The 22,644-nt window shown below is 36.2% G+C and overlaps 1 protein-coding gene and 1 long non-coding RNA gene across 3 annotated transcripts in view; one reads left to right on the top strand and one right to left on the bottom strand.

Annotated features, from left to right (window-relative positions):
* Positions 1 to 22,644, bottom strand: part of PRKG1 (protein kinase cGMP-dependent 1) — a 1,332,247-nt gene that overhangs the window by 721,012 nt on the left and 588,591 nt on the right. The window lies entirely within an intron of this gene.
* LOC116528449 lies at positions 3,953 to 11,707 on the top strand. Its single transcript, XR_004259031.1, has 3 exons — positions 3,953 to 3,986; positions 11,469 to 11,472; positions 11,620 to 11,707. It is a non-coding gene; the product is annotated as an uncharacterized LOC116528449 (long non-coding RNA).

Raw genomic sequence — 22,644 nt, 5'->3', positions numbered from 1 at the left:
GAGTTTTCATTTCTAGAGATGGGGCTCAGGAAATTGCATTTAAAACTGCAGGCAATTTTTATATTTAAATTTCCAAATCTCTGTTCTAGAATAAAAGACTTTAGGTGTTTTTATCCAAAGGAACAAATGAAACTGATAAGATCATGTCAAAGATATGGATGATAGTCGTTTCTAAGAGGTGCCAAAACCAAGGTGTGATGCTAAAAAAAAAAAAAAAAAATGTGCACTGTATACTCAATGGCTGGGGCAATGGCTAATATACATTAGGATTCAAAATATGTTTGCTGGTTTAAATGAATGAGGATGTTCTAATCTCTGATAAGTTTGTCAAGAGACACTCCCTCCAGGATTTGGCCAATGAGCTTTGCACTTACTTCCATCAGCATCTCTGAATCATTCGCTTTCACTTCCTAATGATTGGTTACTTTGGGGAAAGTATGGCTGAGCAACAATGATATACAAGGGAATAAAGTGAAGGTTCTGGGTCTGTTTGAATTCATATATGTTTTGTATGGTATAGAAAAATATGAACAGTTTATGAGTAATCTCTTAGTATGCCCATTACATCTCAAATCATCCCAAAACATCATTCTCTGAAGTAGGTATTTATTATTCCCATTTTAAGATGAGAAGATTGAGGCTCAGAGATACTTTGAAACTTGTCTAGGTCAAACCCAAAGTTTCTGGAGCTAGGATTAGCAGATCCAACTTACTTTAAAACTATTTCTCTTGTACTATGCTGCCAGTGGATTGGTATTTAAATGAAAATCAAGCTATATATGTGTAAATTTGCTCTATGAGAGTAATCCTACTACCCGAAGCTATACAATATTTAATACTAAAGTAACACCATACAAATACTGTACTTAATTTTTAGATATTAATGTATTGGAATTCAATAGCAGAGGGAACTGCTTTAAACCTTTCCACTTCATCTTTTAATTTAAGGTAAAGATTAACTTAAAAACATAGGCTCTCTATGGACTCACTGTAATGTACACTTAGCTTCAGGTAGGAGTTAAAATCCTGACACAGAATGAAGATTCGTTCAGTGTTTGACATGGGTAATTTACTTTTCTCAAACTATGCAAATAAACCTTAAGGAAGAATCAAACTGCTGCTATTCATTACAGCTTTGCTTTAGGAAAAAATTCCCTTTCTGCAGTTTTATTCTTCCCTTATTACTATTGCTATTATTATTTTCTCTGGAAAGAAAGATGGTCTGTGAGTATTTAGAAATAGATTTAAGTTTCAGAAGTCTTCCAACTAGAAGGAGCCAGTTCCTACATTTCTCAGATGACCAAAAGATGAGGCCTGTCTGAACATGTTGTTCCAGAAAAAGGCTTAATAAGTGAATATTAAAGGACACATTGAGACCCATTTTTAGCGAGGTTTGAGTACAGGTTTGTGAATCAATCAGAGAATGACTCTCATATTTGTATTTATAAAATATGCCACACTTAAATCACTATATTTCTCTTGAGAAATGCTTAGTCTATCATGAAACATGAATAATATAAGTCAGGAATACGTATACATCCTTTTTCTCATGCCAGAAAACAGCTGCAAGAAGTTTAAATATGTTGACTTCCTCTAAGATTAGGAATATATATCAGCTATCTCTTCTTTCAGTTGCTACTATTTGAATTGGCTAAAAATGTGAACATATTTGGATATCAGACAGTAGGAAAAATCGCGCAGATACTCTCTGTCATCAGTAAAAAACTTACTTTGTAAATTCATGCTCAGAAATTTTTAAACAGGGCTACTTTTAACATTTACAACTCTAACCTAAGCATGGATAGAACTACTTTTTTGGGGAAGCCTTGGCTTAGCTAAAGGAGGCTAACATTTTAAGAAAGTTTAATAAAATGAGGAGAGAACAAAAGGAAATTCTGTCTTTGGAGGAAATGCACAAACACATATGCACACATAACTGAAAATTTACAGAATGCGACCATTTTAGGCCTTAAAACAACACATCAGAAAATACCTCATATCAGTTGCTCCCTTTTATCCTCATTCTACCATCCAACTACATTTTTCCTGCAATAGTACAGTATGTACAAGTTCGTTTCTTCCAATGCTAATCCATCTGCAATCATTTTTAGCCTAAATCTTCAAAACTATAGTTTGAGTCTGTAATATGTCTGTAAACCTTCAGTGGTTCCCTATAGCCTAACAAATTAAAGTTGAATGTTTTCCTATCTTGGAATTCAAGGCTTCCACCATGCAAACACCATCTGTCTTTTCCTTTACCTTTTTTTAAAAATTATAAATTCAACTTTTATTTTCAATTCACAGGGTATATGTGCAGGTTTGTTATATGGATATATTGTGTAATACTGACGTTTGGGGTATGATTGATCCTGTCACCCAGGTAGTAAGCATAGGACCCAATAGATAGTTTTTGGACCTTGTCCTCTTTCCCACCCTCCCCACTCTACTAGTTCCGGGTGTCTAGTGTTCTCATCTTTATGGCCATGTTACCCATGTTCATCTCCCACTTATATGTGAAAACATGCGGTATTTGGTTTCCGGTTCTTGTGTTAATTTGCTCAGGATTATGGGCCTCAGCTCCATCCATGTTGCTGCAAAGCACATGATTTCACTCCTTCTTATAGTTGTGTCGTATTCCATGGTGTATAACCACATTTTCTTTCTCCACTGGGCTCCTAGGTTATTTCCACGTGTTTGCTGTTGTGAATAGTGCTATGATGAACATAAAAGTGCATGTGCCTTTTTGGTTGACTGATTTGTTTTCTTTCGGATATATACCCAGTGATAGAATTGCTGGGTTGAATGGTAGTTCTGTTTTAAGTACTTTGAGAAAGCTCCAGGAATTCCCAGACAGTGGGCACATATTTATGTTATAAAGCTTTCTTAGATAACCTTAAGTCATCTGTAGGTAGTATTAAAACTAAGAACATTAGTTTTGAATGAATAAAATAATGCACCAAGTTGTTACTTTTTGAGAAAGTGTAACATCATATGGGAAACATATTCTTATTGGAATATTGTGTAAATTCACCAAAATATTTTAGCAACCTGAATTAGCCTTGAAATATTAATATTATTTATTAAATTATGCAAAGGAGCATGATCCTACTCTATCTTTCCAACTTTATTTTCCTTGATAAAACTACCCTTTTGAGAATGAATTTAAATGATAATGAAGAAGACAGTAGTCACAGAAAAAGAAGATTCACTCAAATTTTACTGTTGATACTTCGTGTTTTATAATTATTTATGCTTGTCTTTGTCACCTGTTCATTTATTAATTTCTTGGCAGAAGAGACCAGGAGTCCTATTGAATGATACTGCATGATAATTTTATCTTGCATTTTGCTAACAAGAAGACATATATGAGGCCAATAAACCTATGAAAAAATGCTCATCATCACTGATTATTAGAGAAATGCAAATCGAAACCACATTGAGATACCATCTCACGCCAGTTAGAATGGTGATCATTAAAAAATCTGGAGACAACAGATGCTGGAGAGGATGTGGAGAAATCCAACCCTTTTACACTGTTGATGGGAGTGTAAATTAGTTCAACCATTGTGGAAGACAGTGTGGTGCTTCCTCAAGGACCTAGAAATAGAAATACCATTTGACCCAGCAACCCCATTACTGGGTATATATCCAAAGGATTACAAATCATTCTAATATAAGGACACATGCACATATATGTTCATAGCAACACTGTTTACAATAGCAAAGACCTGGAACCAACCCAAATGCCCATCGATGATATAGACTGGACAAGGAAAATGTGGCACATATGCACCATGGAATACTGCAGCCATAAGAAATGATGAGTTTGTGTCCTTTGTAGGGACATGGATGAATCTGGAAACCATCATTCTCAGCAAACTGACATAAGAACAGAAAATCAAACATTGCATGTTCTCACTCATAGGTGGGTGTTGAACAATGAGAACACATGGACACAGGGAGGGGAGAATCATACACTGGGGTCTGTTGGGGGGGGGCAAGGGAGGGACAGCGGAGGAGGGTGGGGAAGTCCGGGAGGGATAATATGAGGAGAAATACCAGATGTAGGTGATGGGGGGCATGGAGGCAGCAAACCACATTGCCATGTGTGTACCTATGCAACAGTCCTGCATCATCTGCACATGTACCCCAGAACCTAAAGTACAATTAAAAAAAAAAGATCCATTCTATCACTTGTTATTCTTAAACTTATTGGAGTAAATCATAAAGGAAACTAATGAAAAGAAACTGATCAAATTCTTTCAAAACACTTACAATAATTCCTCTTTGTATTTAATAGCTGTTACAGTGTTTTGTTTGTTTATTTTAACCAGTAGGTTATTTGATGCTGCAGAAAGAAATTAGCTTGGTAAAGGGAAGCCTAAGTCTTCCTAACTATCTAGTGCAAGTTTTTCCCTTCTCTGAGCCTCAATTTTCTGAACTGTAAAATGTGCACAAATAAACCTACTTTGCCAGATAATTATTAAAATTAAATGAGAAAACACGTAGACATAAGTAACTGAAATTTATTAGGTAGTCAGAAACAATTCATTTCATTGTTTCTCTCTCTGCCCCTTCTGCTTTCCCCCTAGACACTATAAATGTTGACAACTAAGAGCACAAGGTCACGCAGGATGAAAAACATGTAAGTAACTTTCTACTTAATAAGTTGTACTATGAGAATGGAACTCTGTTGAACTTTGGCATCAGCTACCCTGGGACTTGTCCTATCATTTATTACTTTTGCACTACACATTGTGGAATCTTAATTATATATTATATTCCTTTTAGATGATTTTGAAAGTTGTTCTTTTCTTCCCAACTAGATTTTAATTTTTGAAGCTAGGAACCTAGTAGTCTACTCTTAGAGTCCCTCAGGGTCCTGGCACAAAGTGGGTCATAAGGTAGACATTTAAAAATCACTTTAGTTAATTGGCTGACACTGACAGAAGAATTCTGTTCAAACAAAAGGCTATTGCATTGCATTTGGCAAGTTACATCCACACCATTACAATGAGTTACCCTGAGGTTCAACAGAGTTATTAAAGCTATAGTAGAAACAAATTAATTAATGGAAACTAATTAATTCTCCAAAAATACCTGGAAAATGTTACTTGTGAGTGGAAAAATAAGTAAATGGAAGTAATTTGACTACAAATGTCTGATTAAGTGCTGTAAGTGCTAGAGATAGATTATGCTCTGTGGAATTCTGGCTCTTACTCTAATTTATACCCCATCAAGAGATCTGCAAAGCCTTAACTCCACAGAATTGATTCTCAATTCTAACAAGAGTGAGAAAAAGTTCCCATGTTATACAATATGTGATACTATTAAATATTGTGAATTAATCCTATGAAAAATGAAACTTTCAATACTGTCTCTGCTCCATTATGGTATATATGCAAACCTTAAAGGCACCTGAGGTATAATTCATCCTATGCACATTAAAATGACTTTCTGCCTTAGTTAGCACTTTTCCAGTAATTATTTCAAAATTATCCTGACATTTGCTCATGAAATTTTAAGCCACTAAAGACCAAGGTAAATGGCATACTCTCTGCACTATGTTCTAGATAGAGAAGTGTAGACAGAGAAAAGTGAATGCATTGTGAATGTGTTTTGGTAGAAAAGCAGATAGGACCTACTAATGGGTTTCATGCTTTTAGAGTAAAAACAGGAATGAAGGAAAAATCTGTGGTCTAGGTCTGAGCAATATAGCAGATGGTGCTTTCATTCGGTGAATAGAGAAGACTAAACAATGATGAGTAGTGGAATTCAAGTCTGAAATAATAAACAACTTTTAACATGATTAATATTTCACAGACAGAGAATTTGACTCGGAATACATTCAGAGAAGTCAATAAATTGCCTAAATTCATATAATGGAGCTAGAATTTTAATAAATGTCATCTGACTTTAAAGCCCATATCTTTTTAACTCTAATTCTGGCTCTCTTTGAACTCAGTTTGAAAAAGCACTCTTGAACTTACAAATGTTCAGATTACAGAATAGTTTATTACTGTGCTGTATTCTTTCTGTGTACTCTCCTATACAGAAACATGATTTTATCTATAAAATATTTTACATATGACAATTAGATACACTACCATGTAAGGTAAAAATCAACTGTATCTTCCAACCAACGTAAATCTTGCCAGCTACATAACTGCAGGCTGAATTAAGTTCAAAATAGTAAAGTAGTAAAATAATAGTTGTGATTCTATCTCCAGTGAGCTAATTTAGAAAAAGCATAGTTGCATAATATACAAGCCCCTGGGCTGTTTTTATATCCTGAAAATGAACATGGTCAGAGAATCCTAATGAACAACAAATCTGTCAAAGGAATATAATATACAATTAAGATTCCACAATGTGTAGTACAAAAGTAATAAATGATAGGACAAGTCCCAGGTGGCCTACTAGTCACAGAAACAACTTCCAGGTGATTAGTACCTCTGTTACTGAACCAAAGCTTAAAAAATTGCTGTCAATTGAATCTATTGAATGAACGATATTCCAGGAAGCATGGAAATACCACAGGAGAGGGACTAAGCAAGTAACCAATGATGTAAAGTAGCTTAGACAAATGTAAACAGGATATGAAACTAGAAGAAATACAGGCAATCAAAACTAAAATGCAGGCAACCAAAACAAAACTCCAAGAAGTCAGCTGTTTCAGGTTTTGAATGCTTTTGTTTATAGGATAGTGTAAGTTGGTAAACATCTTATAATATCAAGATATTTATTTTATAAACCTCATTGATTCACAAAATTGACTTGTAAGTGGTAAAAGTGATAGCAAATGGAAAGATTCAAAACTGCTCATCTATATCCTCTCTCATGATGAAATTTCAATACTGTGCCTATTTCTTTTTACTAGTCAGCATTTCGATAGGAATACCACATTTAAGATTTTCACACAGGCAGAAAGGAAATGGACATAATTGTAAGAAGACTACACAACATTAGTATTATTTAAAAATGTCAAAATAGAGTAGTATGGTTGATTTGAAATTTAGTAGGTCTTCACATTTGTGTTTTGACTAAAAACACTAGTGAGGTACTACTTTTTATGGTAATACTACATGGAAAATATTTTTGCTTTATACATTTTTCAGGTCAGCAGATTGACTGACACGATGAAAGTGTATTATGTCAACACATTTGGAATATATTGCTTTATGGGAAACAATGTACCAAAAATATTTATCTCACCAAAAAGTCCTCCAGGAAAAGCTTTTAGATAACGTGACTTTTACAGCAATATGAAGCCACACAGTATTGCAGCATTTTAATCCATCTCAGAAATGTTAAGTGATTACCTTAAACTTTTTGATAGTAAACTTTATAGATCCAAGTATGATAGTTCTATTTTTTTTTAAAGCATTAGATTTTGAAGTGAGCAACGTAAGTGAAACAGAAAGGTATTATACATTTTGATAATATTATAAGAGTCAAAGAGTTTAAGCTTGTAAAAATATTTATTTGGATCATAAGGCTATTTTAAAAGCACAAGTTCACTAATTCCCCAAGTAGGCACAAATGATAATCGAAAATGAAAAAAATTATAATCATATTTGGGATTAAGTTTTTAGAAAAGAAAATAATTCCATCCTCAAAGAATTACAGTTAGCAAAGTTTAAAAAATATGATATAATCTAATTTTGAAAATAACACTTAGGAATGGGATACTGCTCTCTTACCTTGTTGCTGGGAGGATAAATTTGCAAAGCCTTCCTGTTTGATTGCTTAGATGGAAATATTACAATATAAAATGGGTATGTCCTTTGTCCCCACTATTACCATTATTAGGATTTACCCCAAGGAAACAAATCATCATTTTATAAAGGATGTGTAAAAGGATATTCTAGGGAAATTATCTATATCTCTCTATGAAATAGGATATAACACATATTCATCATAAGGGCCCTGCTATTTTTGAGATATAGAATATAATATTATGTATATCAATCCTTTTTTATAGAGGGGGAGGCCCATGACACATTGTTGAACAAAAGGTAATGGACATAACACACAAAGTAAGACATCATTATATAAAATTTTATGTCAATATACATGTATGGGCATATGCATACTCATATACATAACTGTTTTAATAAAGATTTATAAACTTGGATAGGATTTGTAAAATATAGTGGTTGAGAATTACAACCCTGTAATCAGGGTGCCTAACTTCAAATTCCAACTTCACTACTTAGAAAGTGCATGACCATTGGCAAGTTACTTCACATCTTGAAGCTGCCATTTTATTACCTGTGATATGGGAAAAACAAAGCCTACCTCATGATGTAATATCTTAGCCAAGTTCCTGGCACATAGTAAGACCTAACTGAATATTAATTGCTATAGTATGTTTGTATTTTTTTATTGTATTATTTTTATAACAATAAAGATATATTATTTGTATATAATCTTTAAAACTTTTAAATTTAAATCCAAATTTAATAAAAAGTTACTGATTAATGGCCAGGTGCAGCAGCTCACACCTGTAATTCCAGCACTTTGGGAGGCTGAGGTAGGCGGATCACAAGGTCAGGAGTTTGAAACCAGCCTGACCAACATGGTGAAACACAGTCTCTACTAAAAATACAAAAATTAGCCAGGCATAGTGGTGCATGCCTGTAATCCTAGCTACTCAGGAGGCTGAGGCAGGAGAATCACTTGAACCCAGGAGTTGGAGGGTGCAGTGAGCCAAGATTGCGCCACTGCACTCTAGCCTGGGCAACAAGAGTGAAACTCCATCTCAAAAAAAATAATAAAAAAAAAAGTTACTGATTAATTTCATATTTAACTCTAAAATTTCCACATATCTATTTTTTTAAATTGTTCTTATGACTAGTGTATTAGAATTAATTTATTATAGGTCTCCAAAATGGCTCCACTCTCAAAGCTGTGCAGGTCCTCAGGAGTTGAAGAAAAGTCCTAGATTTAAAAACAGTGTTGAAGCCATGAGTGGGCTCATGTAGAAAAAGTGGGGCAGTTGTACATGATTACATATGCTTATCGATTATAATCTAGATAGTTTTTATATATTCAATTTACCATCGTTTTCCTGGTAGCCAAGGATAAAAGGAACTAATCATAATGAGTTATATACATCTAGAAAAAGAAGAATCAAGTTGTCCCTTGATGAAGTTAAACTACCCCAGGTAAAATATAAAACTTCTGTGGCATTCTGGAAAGAATATCTCAATCCAAGAAGCAATTTCTGTGGTAGAGATCTCAGTTATTCTAGCAAACTGTTGAGCAACTGAAAAATGAAAACGGAACATTTGTAGAGCCATGGAGCACACCTCAAATTGCAGTGTGGTGTTGGTTTTACTGGAATCTTAAGCTAGTATATTACCATCTGGAGAGGCCTAACCAAAAGCCAGCTTCTTATTGAATGAGAGTAAAGAAAAGTGCAGAGAGAAGGTGATGACAAATACTATAATCTTAAATTGTGATCCCTCTTATCACTTTGAAAAAATGCATTAATAAACTTCTGGAACCCAGGTTCGTTTCTCAGTACCACAAGCATCATTGTATATAGGGCTCCCTTGGGAACTCAGCTCTCACTCATAGCCATGAGTGGCAGAAAATTTAACAAGCTACCAGCTTTTAGAGTATCAAGACAAAGTACAACCAATTCCTTGTGAGTGACTGTATCATCTGTAATGTTATCAAAACTTCACAGGAAGAGCCTGGCAGTTACTTGTCTCTCCCGCTCTCAGCATTTACTCCTTCAATGATTTCAGCAAAAGATCTAGTCTTTTGTTACCCAGATATAGACACATATAGGCAAGAGGTGCTTTCATTCTCAACCTAGTTCCCCCCAGGTAATCTCATGCACATAAAATGTGCTTCAGATTTATTTACTGAAAAGGCTATAAAGTCTGTTTTGTATTTATTGACTATGTGCCAGATGCCATCCTAGAAGCTTAACATACTTGATTTTCACAATCTGCAGTAGGTATTATGTATCTTTGATAGTTGAAGAAGTTGAAGTTCAAAGAGACTTACTTACTTAGACTAGATGACAACTAGCTAACAGTAACACTGACAAAAGAGGTAATGAGTCTAAAACTCTAGAGCAATTGAATCTAAAGCCTCAATATATTAACTCATCAGAGTGAGTTGGAATGTTGAGTGCTACCATTTGCCTGCTGTTATTATTTAGAGATATGACATGGTTTGTTTCTCCTTCATACCTCCCGCCCTAGCCTTGACTGACCTAAAAGCATTGCTGGCAACATTTCAACTTTTAAAATGATTACAAAAAAGACCATGACAATCATGCAACCCTTCCCTTTGGAATTTTGAAATTAACTATAACATCCAAACCTACTTAAACTAGGTCATATTTACAACTGAATCATTTTTTGTCTCCTTTCAGGGATGAAAAAAAATGCTTTCACTAAATTAAAATGTGAATTATGCTGTTGCTCTAAGACATCAGAGATGAGAGCCAAACAAATCAAAGAAATATCTATTTAATAAGCATTTGTCATTTACTTCAGATTTGAATCAAGATGCTTTCACTTCCAGTGTTTATGCAGTGTTTTTGAATTCCTGGGGCCAGAACTGACCAAAAGTCAAGTTGCCCTCTTTTTGGAAACATTCAGAGACATACATTTTTAAGTGTGTGAACACACTCTTCATTGTCTAATGCTGTAGTAAGCTGCTAAGTGCTTCTAGTCTATCTCTATTCAAGAGAAAGGAAATAAAAAATGCCAGAGAAGTGATTGACAACCCAGTCTAATGCTAATCCAAAACCACTCACAACTGTCAAGGTGCTTACGTAGAAACAATTTGTACCTGCTTTAAAACCGGCATGGGTACTCATTTTGGTTCAATGTTCATTGAGCATAAATAGAAAGGCTTACCTAGTTCAACATGTAAATTATTTCTGTTCACTGACTGAGCACCTAACACTCCCTGGATTTTGTGGTGTGCCTAAAGCTTATAGAATTTGGGAGGCTCTGTTCAAAAAAAGAATATAAAATTACAAGTCCAAAATTTGGCACTGAATTTTGGAAGGGCACCGAGTTTAAGGTTTATTAGCTTCATGGTAAATTGGTCTCTGTCTCCAAAGAAGATTCTCATTGTTTCTTCTCGAATTCACTGATGAAAAACATGTACCTGATTTGTTTGCAAAAGCCCATTACAATTATTTTATGGGAGAATTATAATGAATCTAAGTAAAGCCAGTTAAAGCAACCAAAAGGAAAATTTATATATCATTCAGAGTTCAATAATAGTAATCTACTTTTAGTGACTAAATACAATATGTATTTATTCTTATTCCATATTTAGCATCTTAAAATACCTATTAAGTATTCAGAGTATTATACATAAGCTTACAGGGTAGTTAAGTGTTTGTATTTGCAGGGCAAGGGAGAAAATTCAAAAGATGACTGCGACTGTGTTTACCAGTCTTTGCAGTTCTTTGTTAATCTGGATGCAAGACAGGTGAAGTGATATAGGATTGACTCATTTTAATCAAAATATTAGGGCTATTTCTAAATAGTATGAGGCTAGAGCAGTGTTCCTAAATATCTCTCAGAAATTGTATGTTAATCAGTTCTGTGGACTAGGGAAATGAGACAATTATAATAGTGTTAAATCTTAAGAATGCTACTTTCATTTAACAATTCTTGAGTCAGACAAAGGTGTTTTAAGAGCAGTATTACAAATTATTTCCTTGATTTTCTCACTATTTTGGTATATGTGGACATGATTGAGTTTAATTTTTATTCCCCTCAACTCTAAAGCGTTAAGACTGATTGAAAGAGAAGCAGCAGCAGCATTACAACAATGTGATAAACATCGGGTAGGTGTTAGAAAAATGAAAGGCTAGTCCAGTGCTTCTCAAGCTATCATGCATGTCAGAATCACTTGAGTGCTTCTTAAAATACACAGACCCCCCATCTCAAAAAGAAAAGATTGCTGACCCAATCCCAGACTTTCAGTAGGTCTGGGGAATAGGCCCCTAGAATTGGAATTTCTAATGTATTCCTAGGTTATACTGATTCTAAAGAAACCACACTTTGCAAATACAGTCACTGAATTAATCCATTGTGTGGCTCCGTTTTCTCGTCTGTAAATAGGGATGTTGACCTGGTTAATGTCTAAGGCATCTTTCAGTATTAAACACTTCATACTTCCCAGATTCCAACATACTGCTTGGTCTCAGACTCAATAATCCTATTCTGTTGGGTTGTATTAAATTCCTCCAGTGCACCTTGTAAAATATCGAAAGCCACTTAGTTTTAAACGGATTTCCTTTTGCTACTCTGTAAGATGATTCTTAATGCACTCTAAAATATTTTTTTATTGATTGAAAGACTCAATATAAATGCAAAATATCACATGGCACAGTGTATGGCTGACATAATGATTTCTGACAGATCAGATTTTCAGATAGAAAGGATTGTCAGAAAAGATTAAAAAGTATGTTTTACTCAAAAATTTACTAAAGTAAAAATGGAACCATCAATAGAGCAAATTGCTTTTGGAAAAAAATTTTATTTTCATGTGTTCAAATGTGGCAACCACAAATTGCTTTATACTGCTCCTTTGCTAGAAGCCAACAAATGTGAAACTTTGACATCCTTTACCCCTTTCTCTCTCTCTCTCTTTCTCTCTCAATCTTCTTTTTCTCTCTCCACTCTCACAATATTTCATATGCTTTTCAGTAGATAAGAAATTTTATGCCAGTACTTTTCTCAGGACTTGCAATGTATGCCAAGCTAATTTGCACATCTCAGAAAGGTGAATGCTCCACAGTAACATATCTATCTTACATCATCTGATTAGATAAAGTACTAGTAGAAATTCAAAATCTGCCATACAGAAAATAAGAAATTCTTCCCCATTATAAACTATAATCTTTGTTATCTCAACTATGTTTCCTTGTAAAAAGCATTTTATATTCCCTAAGTGTCAGAGAGCAATGTGCCATATCAGTATGTTCATGCCTTTTTGATATTCTCTCATTTTTAGCATGACTTTCAGCTTTCCACTTGCCTATACCCAAGACCTAATGAAAACTTCCTCCTGCTTCTCTTAAAAGGGACTGCCTCACCCCACTATGAAACATTTCTTCAGCATCTCAGGTTCATTCTTTAATATAACATAAATATCGCTTTATGTTTACGTAACATTTAGCAATTTTCACACAATTTCACCAGTGGCATTTCACTGAATTCTTAGAATAATCTAATGAGACAGCCAGGACAAGTATTATCATTTCTTTTTACTGATGAGGAAATCAAAATGTTGAGATATTAACACACCTTTCAGATTTAACATAGAATTTGTCTACTAATTTATTAGTTGTTTTCAGTAAACTACTTTAAAATGAGAATTATAATGATTTTGATAATAGCTGTGTTAATGGAGCTAACATTAATTGAGGATTGCTACATGGCAGGTACATAAACACTAATACTCATGACAACCCTAATTACTTAGGTGACTATTATCTCCATTTCACAGGTGAGCAAGTTAAGTGCAGAGAATCTAAACAACTTGCATAGGAGTACATGCTAATAAGTGGTGAAGCAACATTCAAACTCTGGCAGTCTCACCATAGAACTTGTGTAAGAAAGAAATTAGTGACATAACCTAAATTACAGATATATTTATACATGTCTTATAAGTCAAAACGTCCATGCATTCTTGCGAAGCTTCAGGATACACACTCTGATGGGTTCAAGTTCTATTAGGAATCTATCCAGCTTCAAAACTGTGCTGGGGTTGTAGGATAGCTAGTTCAAACAATGACAAAGCTTAATTTTAAAAAGAAGTGATCTCATTTCATCTGGCTTCATTTTCACACCCCATACATCAATTTTTAAAGGATGTAAAAATCAGTCTATTTTCAGAGTACCGTTTTTTTTTTTTTTTTTTCCCAAAAAAAATCTTCTAAATGAGGGATTAAGAGAAAATTTGACAGGTCAAAATAACAATGGTTTAAGTACATAATTTACATCAGCAATTAGAAAACACACACCCATATGTATAAAGTGAACCCTTGAAAACATATGAGTTTGAACTGCATGTTTCATTTATTCATGGATTTTCTTCCACTTCTGCCACTACTGAGACAGTTAAGACCCTTCCTCTTCTTCAGGCTACTCAGTTTGAAGACAATAAGGATGAAGACTTTCATGGTGATCCATTTCCAGATAATGAATAGTAAATACATTTTCTCCTCCTTATTTTCTTAATAACAGTTTCTTTTCTCTAGCTTACGTTATTGTAAGAATACAGTCTATAATACACATAGCATACAAAATATGTGTTTATTGACTTTTCATGTTATAAGTCAGGCTTCCCCTCACCAGTAGTTAAATTTGGGTGAAATCAAAAGTTACACATGGCTGCTCAGCTGTGCATGGGGACAGATCCAACTCCTGTTGTCTTTCGTGGTTCAACTGTATGTGTATACATACATACCATTATATCCTGTGTACATCACATATCCTTATATATATACTAGTTTGGGTGATTGTATCAGGATTAGAGTCAATTATAACATCTTATCAGATCTAAATTAATCTATTCAAAGAACATCAAAATGCTCTAAAAAATCAGCTTCAGATGAGCAGCTGCCAATAAAAGGAGCTGTAGTAGAAATATACCATACTAGCTAGTAAAACCGGCATATCATGCATCAGGCAGAACTGTCAGCATTTATATGCATTATTTCACTTAATACATCAGACTTATCAGGGAGGCATACATTTTAAACAAATTAATAGTTAAACAGCTGGGCGCGGTGGCTTAACGCCTGTAATCCCAGCTCCCTTGGAGGCTGGGGTGGGTGGAGCACCTGAGGCCAGGAGTTTGAGACCAGTCTGGCCAACATGGCAAAACCCTTTCTCTACTAAAAATACAAAAACTAGCTGGGCATGGTGGCACAAGCCTGTAATCCCAGCTACTTAGGAGACTGAGGCATGAGAATCGCTTGAACTCGGGAGGTGGAAGTTGCAGTGAGCTGAGATCGCACCACTGCACTCCAGCCTGGGTGACAGAGTGAGACTCCATCTCAAAAAAAAAGCAGAGAATGACATGGTATGCCCAATGCCAGGTAACTGTAGTTCTGGTTGGTTTCTGACGGTCAAATTGCTTTGTATGATATACCTGGCTCCCCATTTCCTAGCTTAGTGACCCTGGCAAGTTTCTACCAGAACTTTTCCTTTGTGGGTTTTCTTCTCTGTAAATAACAGCACTTGTCTCATGCATGGTAATTTAGATTAACGAAGATAAAGTATGTAAAGTACTCATCTCAGTGCTTAGTACACCAAGCATTTTACAAGAGGCACTTATTATTATTACTACTATAATACTATAGTTCATGATTTAACCCAGCACAGAATCAGATCACCTAACCTGCCACTCATGTGCTTAATGAAGACAAATACTCCAAAGTTCAGCAGCGTTTCTCCTCTGTTCCTGTGTCTTCAGCAGCTAAGACAAACTGTATCAAACCTGTCAACTCATAAGAAGCCGTCCTAGTCAGGCATGTTTTTTTCTGTTTTTTTGTTTGTTTGGTTTTGCTTATTTGTTTGTTTTTACCAGGAAGATGTGCACTTTATTGAATGTCATTGCAGAAGAGTGTGTGAGGATAAAGGGCTGATACAGGACTCGGCTCTGGGGACAGGGCGAGGAATGGAAGGTGGAGTATGTGGGAAACAGGTCATGGGCAGAGCTCCTGGCCTGGAGGAAGCCTCTTGATCTATCGATAGACTGGCAAGATCAGTACTGGGATGATGATAAGCAGAAGGGTCATGATGATGCCCAGAATCAAGACCCAGATGTTCAGGCACTTGGCGGGGAGGCATGGGCCTGGGCCCTGTCAAGTTCTCAACCATCTTCCTTCCTGTCCCTGTAAAGCAGGAACGGTGGGAAACAAACCTCTTGAACATCGAACTGAGAAAGGAAGTGGCTTTTTATTCACCTAGGAGCTGTGGGTGGGGGCAGGTAAAGCCTCATTCACTGAGCTCCCTGAGAAGCAGCTTCTTTCCCCTTCTATAGGCTTACAATGCTAAAGGGGAAACTGAGGTGAAACTATGTCACTGTCCATTGCCTGGACATCTGACCTTACAATCTTTTGGCTTCACTGATTTGCTAATTCATATGCAGCATGGGTGGGAACAGGCAGGGGAGGGGGCTTATAGAGACAAGACAAAGGTAGTAAATTATTAGTTGGCAGAGGTATTTCCAGGAGGGAGCCTGGTTCATGCAAAAGTTGGGGATGTGACCTAGTGCTGGGCTCCAGCTGGTAGTGATAACATTCATTTGCAACTCTTTCAAGGCTTACAGGTAGCGGAGATGCTGGGAATCGAAAAGGAAGTCATTTTCCCCATCCTTGGGTCTCTTTGTGGCCTGGTCAGTGGCATGAGCAGGTCACCTGACCACGGATTCAAGCTCTTTGGTATTTTATCTCTTTTTACCCTCCTTCTCATCTGGAGGGAGGAGGTGAAGGCCTGCAAGGAGGGAGATGGGGAGGGGTATCCCCTCTCACCTAGATTTCATGGAGTAGGCTAACGCTATGAAGCCCAGGCAGCAAGAGTTCATGAAGAGGGTGTTGAACAGGGGCCAGGCGACATGGTTGGGCAGGGAGGTCTTGCTGCAGGTGTGGATCATGGTGGATGTCGGGGGGCAGGGTTGTGGGGCACCCCCAGAACAGCCACCTCATGATCCTCCTTCAGTATCTCATAGTTGGGGGGGATGGTCGGTGTTGGCGGGAGTGAAGAAGGTTTGGACGGTGTGGTTCATGGTGTCCAAGGAAGACCAGCTGGATTCAGGTTGCTGGGGTGCTTCTCAGTGGGTCCTCCCTTTCCCCAGTAGTTTTGATTTCTGCAGGCATGTTTTCTTAATTTTGCTGGAGAAAACACAACCATATTTTGCCTTTCAGTCCCTACTGTCTTCTAGTCTTAACCCATGGTAGGTGGTTATATCCTCTAACTATTTGGTTTACTCCTGACATAAAAATGTATGGGCTTGAACAAGAAGAAAGAAGAAATCAAAACTCCTCTAAGTATATAGGAATTTGGTACAGGGTTAACAGCTCATAAACACTGGCAAGTCATATTATCTTGTAGCAGTTCCTGAATTACACATTTTATGTGCTCGCACCTGAAATAATCTACTCGGCCCACACCCAGCATCACCACCTCCCTACTCTCATAGCTCCCAATTCTTACTACAACAATATTTGTTCCATGTCCACTTCCAAACCATCTCTGATCATTACAAGTTGACCAATGGCCTTTTAATTATCAGTTATACTAGCATTTTACAATATTCTTTTTTTTTTTTTTTTTTTTGCAGTATATGGAGTATAAGATATAAAGCCAGGGTGTAATGATGCTGTAAGAATTCTTACATTGCTCTGGAAGTTGGTTAATTTTGTTTTTTGCAATGGGTAGAGGGACACTAAAAAGCATTTCCTATTTGAAGTTAACCTTTGACATTCAATACTTGCTATAAAGTTATTTGATTATGAAGGTTTCCTATTTTCTAACAGAAAAGTCAACAATAGTGCAAACTAAGTTTACAGGTGAAAAATGGATCTAGGCGCAGTGGTTTTTCCTATAATCCCAGCACTTTGAGAGGTCAAGGCAGGAGGACTGCTTGAACCCAGGAGTTCGAGAACAGCTCGGGCAACATAGCAAGACTCCATCTCTGTGAAAAAGAAAACTTAAACATTAAAAAATATATGAAGAAATAGGATTCCAATTATTTATGTTATGCTCTATATGTAACAAATTGCTCCTTAGAGGAGACAGTGAGTGTATCGGATCCTCATCAATCAAATTAAGGAATGTTATTCCTTGCACTATACATGTATTTGAATGAGAAATATCTGCCGATAAAATGTCATCTTATTCCACTAATTCAGACAATACTCTGAAACTGCATAAGAAAAGGGTGAAGACTGTTCAACATGGGAAAGGAATGAAAATACCTAAGTCCACCCTTCAATTCTAGTAAAGTATTCTTCTTTCTTGGGAGGACAAACCATGATTCAGTTTCCCATTTAAATTATACATTCTCTTTCCAGATTGGCAGCCATTGCCATTTTTTCCATGAACAGGGAGGAGGTTATTCTGACAGTGATGCTGCCAACAAGCTGAAAGGCAAGAAGGCAACCCAGAAAACCTTCCTCCATCAAATTTAGGGTCCAATATCTGCTAGTCCTGGCAAAACTTCAAATGAAATGCTTTAAGGCCGAACTTGGTGGCTCATGCCTGTAATCCTATCATTTTGGGAGGCCAAGGTGGGTGGATCACCTGAGGCCAGGAGTTCGAGACCAGCCTGACCAGCATGGCAAAACCCCATCTCTACTAAAAATACAAAAATTAGCTGGGTGTGGTGGTGCAGGCCTGTAGTTCCAGCTACTTGGAGACTGAGGCACAAGAATCGGTTGAACCCAGGAGGTGGAGGTTGCAGTGAGCTGAGATCACACCACTGCCCTCCAGCCTGGGTGATAAAGGGAGACTTTAATCTCAAAAACAAAAAAAAAGAAAAAAAGAAAAAGAAATGCTTTAAGACACCAGTGTGGTTTTAAAAATAGTTAATTGCATTTTGCACCATATCTGGCTGAATCTTATAATGTAAAACTCTTAGATTCTCCTGTAGAAGGATGTATCTTGCCAAGTAAAATCCCAATGGGTAATGTGGTGTCCCTTGAATGCCCTGTGTACAAAATTTAAACTAGCCACATAAGTGCTGCCTGGAAGTCAGCCCTTGTTTACTCAGAAAAATGTCTAGGAAGGCAGATGGACTTTGATAGGGAAAGGTCCCAGGGGCCAGCATCCTGACAATGATCCCCAGAGGCTTTCTTTTGCTTTTGGTGTCACAGGTGTGAACATGGAAAAGTGGTTCATCTCTCCCACCCCAACTATCATCTTACTACATGATTTCATATAAAGTGAATTGGGAGGTGAACACGTATTTAAAAAAACAAAAACAAATGGCAAACATTAGTACAAAGAAAATTTTAAAAATTAAGTTGGATTGAATCCTCAAGCTATGTTTAGTATTTTCTAATTTTTCCAGCTTTATTGTGGTATCATTTACAAATACAATTATATGTATTTAAGATGAACAACTTAATGTTATGATACATGTACATGTTGTGAAATAATCACAAACTAATGAACATATTATCTCCCATGTTACCACTGTCTTTTTTTTTTCTCTCTTTTTTTGGGGGAGTATGTGTGTATATGTTGAGAATACTTAAGATCTATTCTCTGTTTTTTTGTCTTCCCAATGGGGTGTCCTTATCATATTGAAGTGGGAACTGATATTAACAGAAGAACAATCAGTGACCAGAAGACAGTGCCTGCCTCTTTCCCATTCCATAGCTTTGTTGACAGGTGTGGAGTACCTCCTTGTGTGTCCTCCATCCAGTCAAGCATTTTCTTCCCCCAGAGCTTTTGATCCTTATTTTCTCACTGCTGGAAATGTGTTCCCGCTCATAGCTGGCTCTTGATAATTTAGTTCTCTGTGTGAATGACAACTTCTCAGAGAACCCTTTACTATCTTACCTGCCCACCAAAACCCCATTACACTTTTTTCACTAAGAAAGATTATTTCCAAAAATCTAAACTCACTGTGTATATAATCTACTAGAATGTTAGTTCCATTACATCAATTGATTTTGTAAATTTTGCCCACTGTTTGGTTTTTAACACTCAAAGCAGTGTCTGGAACATATAGGCACTCAAAATGCTTGCTCAATGAATCCACAAATGAGTAAATAAGACAAGGAAAGAGCTGCTTGGTTTAGGGCTTAGGAGGTCTTTGCTGCAGGCTCATTTAACTTGCAGCTTTGTGGGTCTGTGAAATTCTTAACATCTGTGCGATAAGAAACTGAGCCAGGTAGTCTCTATGTTCTGTTCTACCTTTAACATATCATTATCAAGTGCCAAGTCTTATCTCTGGAGAGAGAAATTTCTAGGAATTGCCAGTGTGCCATAATCTCTTCCTCCTTAGGACTCAAACATTAGATTTTCTACATTTGACACTTAAGTCTTATTTCTGGTATTATAGTGATATCAATCATTATATTAATTATTTTACTGTTTAATCTCTATCATATATGTCTTCCCAGGGTGCTCTTTCAGGAAGAAGTCTGCTATATCTATTTTTATTCTTTAATTTCCCCATTGCCAGACGTGTAATAAATAAGTTCAGAACCCAGTTTGAAAGAACACTAAAAACATTGCCAACTTCATTATTCCCTATTTCCGAAATGGCTTATTTACTAAGAGTTAGAGTCAGAATCCCAATCCACATATTCTGATATAAATAGCTGATGAATTTTTTTTGCACCGAACAAAAGCAAATGTCTTAGCATGCAACCAGAAGCTCTATGAGGTTTATTCTCTTCTAATTTGAACAGAGTCTATTTCATACGAATTTTCAGGAACAAGTGTTTTAATTTTCAAGGGTAATTTTGGAACCTGCTAGATAAAATGGCTACAATTAGTTTGTACATTGGATATACTCTAGTTCAAGTTCACATCCACTTTAATGCTTAAATTGCACTCATCTGAACCCAACAGGATAATTCACCTTCAGCCTTCTACATCCAGGGCCAATCATATAGCTCATGGCATTAACAAGATGGCCCTTGGGGACTGTCAGTACTGACTGTACTGTATGATGTATGCTTTATATTTTCATGTTTTAGTCACAAAGAATGCTGCCACTCATTCTCTTGGTGCAGTCATGTGAGCAGCAGAGGCCAGGGTCTGCTCTGTCCCCATACCCTCATGGAAAGGGTGGGTCTCTGCTCATCAGAGCTCCCTCAGCACTGTAAGGACAGTATGCAGACAAAGAGCTTATTCAAATTGCAGGACAAAACTCAAGAGAAAGCCCTTTGGAGTGTGAATCCTTTAGGGTTTTAGATTGGAAAGAAAAAAGATGTATCTCAATTTGAAAGGGAAGCATGAGACTTTTGTTTCAAAGAATTTGGTATCTATTTTGTTTGGTGTTTCGGTTATCAGTGATTATTTTTCAGTGGAGTACTATTCACTCTCTGAGCTTTTATCAGTGAGCTGGCAATAGGACAAATGACCTTTTGTGTATAATGCTTTCAGGGATTTTCTCTTTCTCTTCTGGGTGAAACAATTCAACAAAGCAAAAATAAAGGGAGAAAGAAAAATTGGTGAATGCTGTTCTCCGCCAAGTATGAAGACAGTTTACAAAAGAAAAAAAGAGTGCAATTTCACAGCCAATTACACTCCTAGCAAAAGCAATTCACAATTAATTATGAGAGAAAGTTACAACTGTTTAAAGTATTAATATGAAGAGTGAATGAAAAAACAAGGCTTGAAATGATATGAAATCCTACATATGAAGCAAACTGTCTGTTTTCAGTTTGTGAACTGTATTTGGATATTCACGTAAATTCAATTCTACTACCTGTGGGTAAAGAAAGAATATCATTGAATTAGGCCATAATGTATGGGAAAACACTTAATGTCTTGAAACCTGAGATCGATTTAATGAAATATGCTATGGATTCCTCCTCTGTGCAAGGTCGTGTGTCCTGTCTTAAACTTCCAAATATTTGCCGTTCTCAGGGCCTTTGCATGTGCTTCCTCCCACCTGGATGCTCCTATCTTCAATATCTGCATAGCTCAGTCCTTCACCTCCTTAAAAACCTTTATCGAACTGCCCCTCTTCAGTGATGCATCCCTGATTTCATTGTTAAAAGCTGTAATCTTAACTACTGCCCCCAAACTCTAGGTCTTTTTATTTCTCTCTGTAGCATTCACCACTGTCTACTATAACATACAATACAATCTCCTTACACATTTTATCAATTGTCTAGCTTTTTCTTATTAGTACATAAGTGAGAATGAGATTTTTTTTGGTCAGTTTACTTTTCCATTACTGTTTCCTTAGTACATAAAAAAAGTACCTGGCATGTAGTAGGTATGCAGTAATCATTTCCTGATGTCCCAAAGGTACATGAGATTATGATGAAAACAGAATATAATTTAAAATAGTTTTTTCCTAGGAAAAATAATGCCCCTGATTCTCTTAGCTGACCTGATCAAAAACAGCTTACTGATTGGTCTGAATTTACCGGGAAGCAGTTACCTAAAGAGTGGGATTGACAATTAATAGAAGTTATTTCTTTTCCGTAACCCTTATCTCATGTATCTTGGTCTTTATCAATAAGCATATGTCCTAGTGAGATGGTGTGGAAGAAGCAAATTATGACATCTTTGATAAAGACCAAGGCATTCCCTGGGTCTCTTCCATTTATATTATCTTTGTTGAGGTCAACATAGTGGCTGAGGTTAGTCGTTATTTGGGTTCTTCTGAGAAACATCTTCATTTTTCAAATATTCAGAATAAAATAAAAACGTTTGTAAAATTATGTTTCCTTCTTCTATTACCAAAACCATTAATTACTACTACTGTATACATGTGCTTTTGCAATTTGGGCAACAGAATAATACAAGTTGACAAGCTTTTTGTTGCTGCAGTGTAATATTATTTACATAATATTACTGTGTTTCTTTAGGCTGAAATGTGAAATCTCAAGCTGTATGTCTGATGATTAAAAAAAGAGATTCTGAACCCAAAAGCAATTAGACCACTGAG

This window comes from Sapajus apella, unplaced genomic scaffold, assembly GCF_009761245.1.
Source record: "Sapajus apella isolate SASKATOON/1434 unplaced genomic scaffold, GSC_monkey_1.0 scaffold58, whole genome shotgun sequence".
Classification (NCBI taxonomy): Eukaryota; Metazoa; Chordata; class Mammalia; order Primates; family Cebidae; genus Sapajus; species Sapajus apella.
This window is presented reverse-complemented; position numbering and strand designations above follow the sequence as displayed.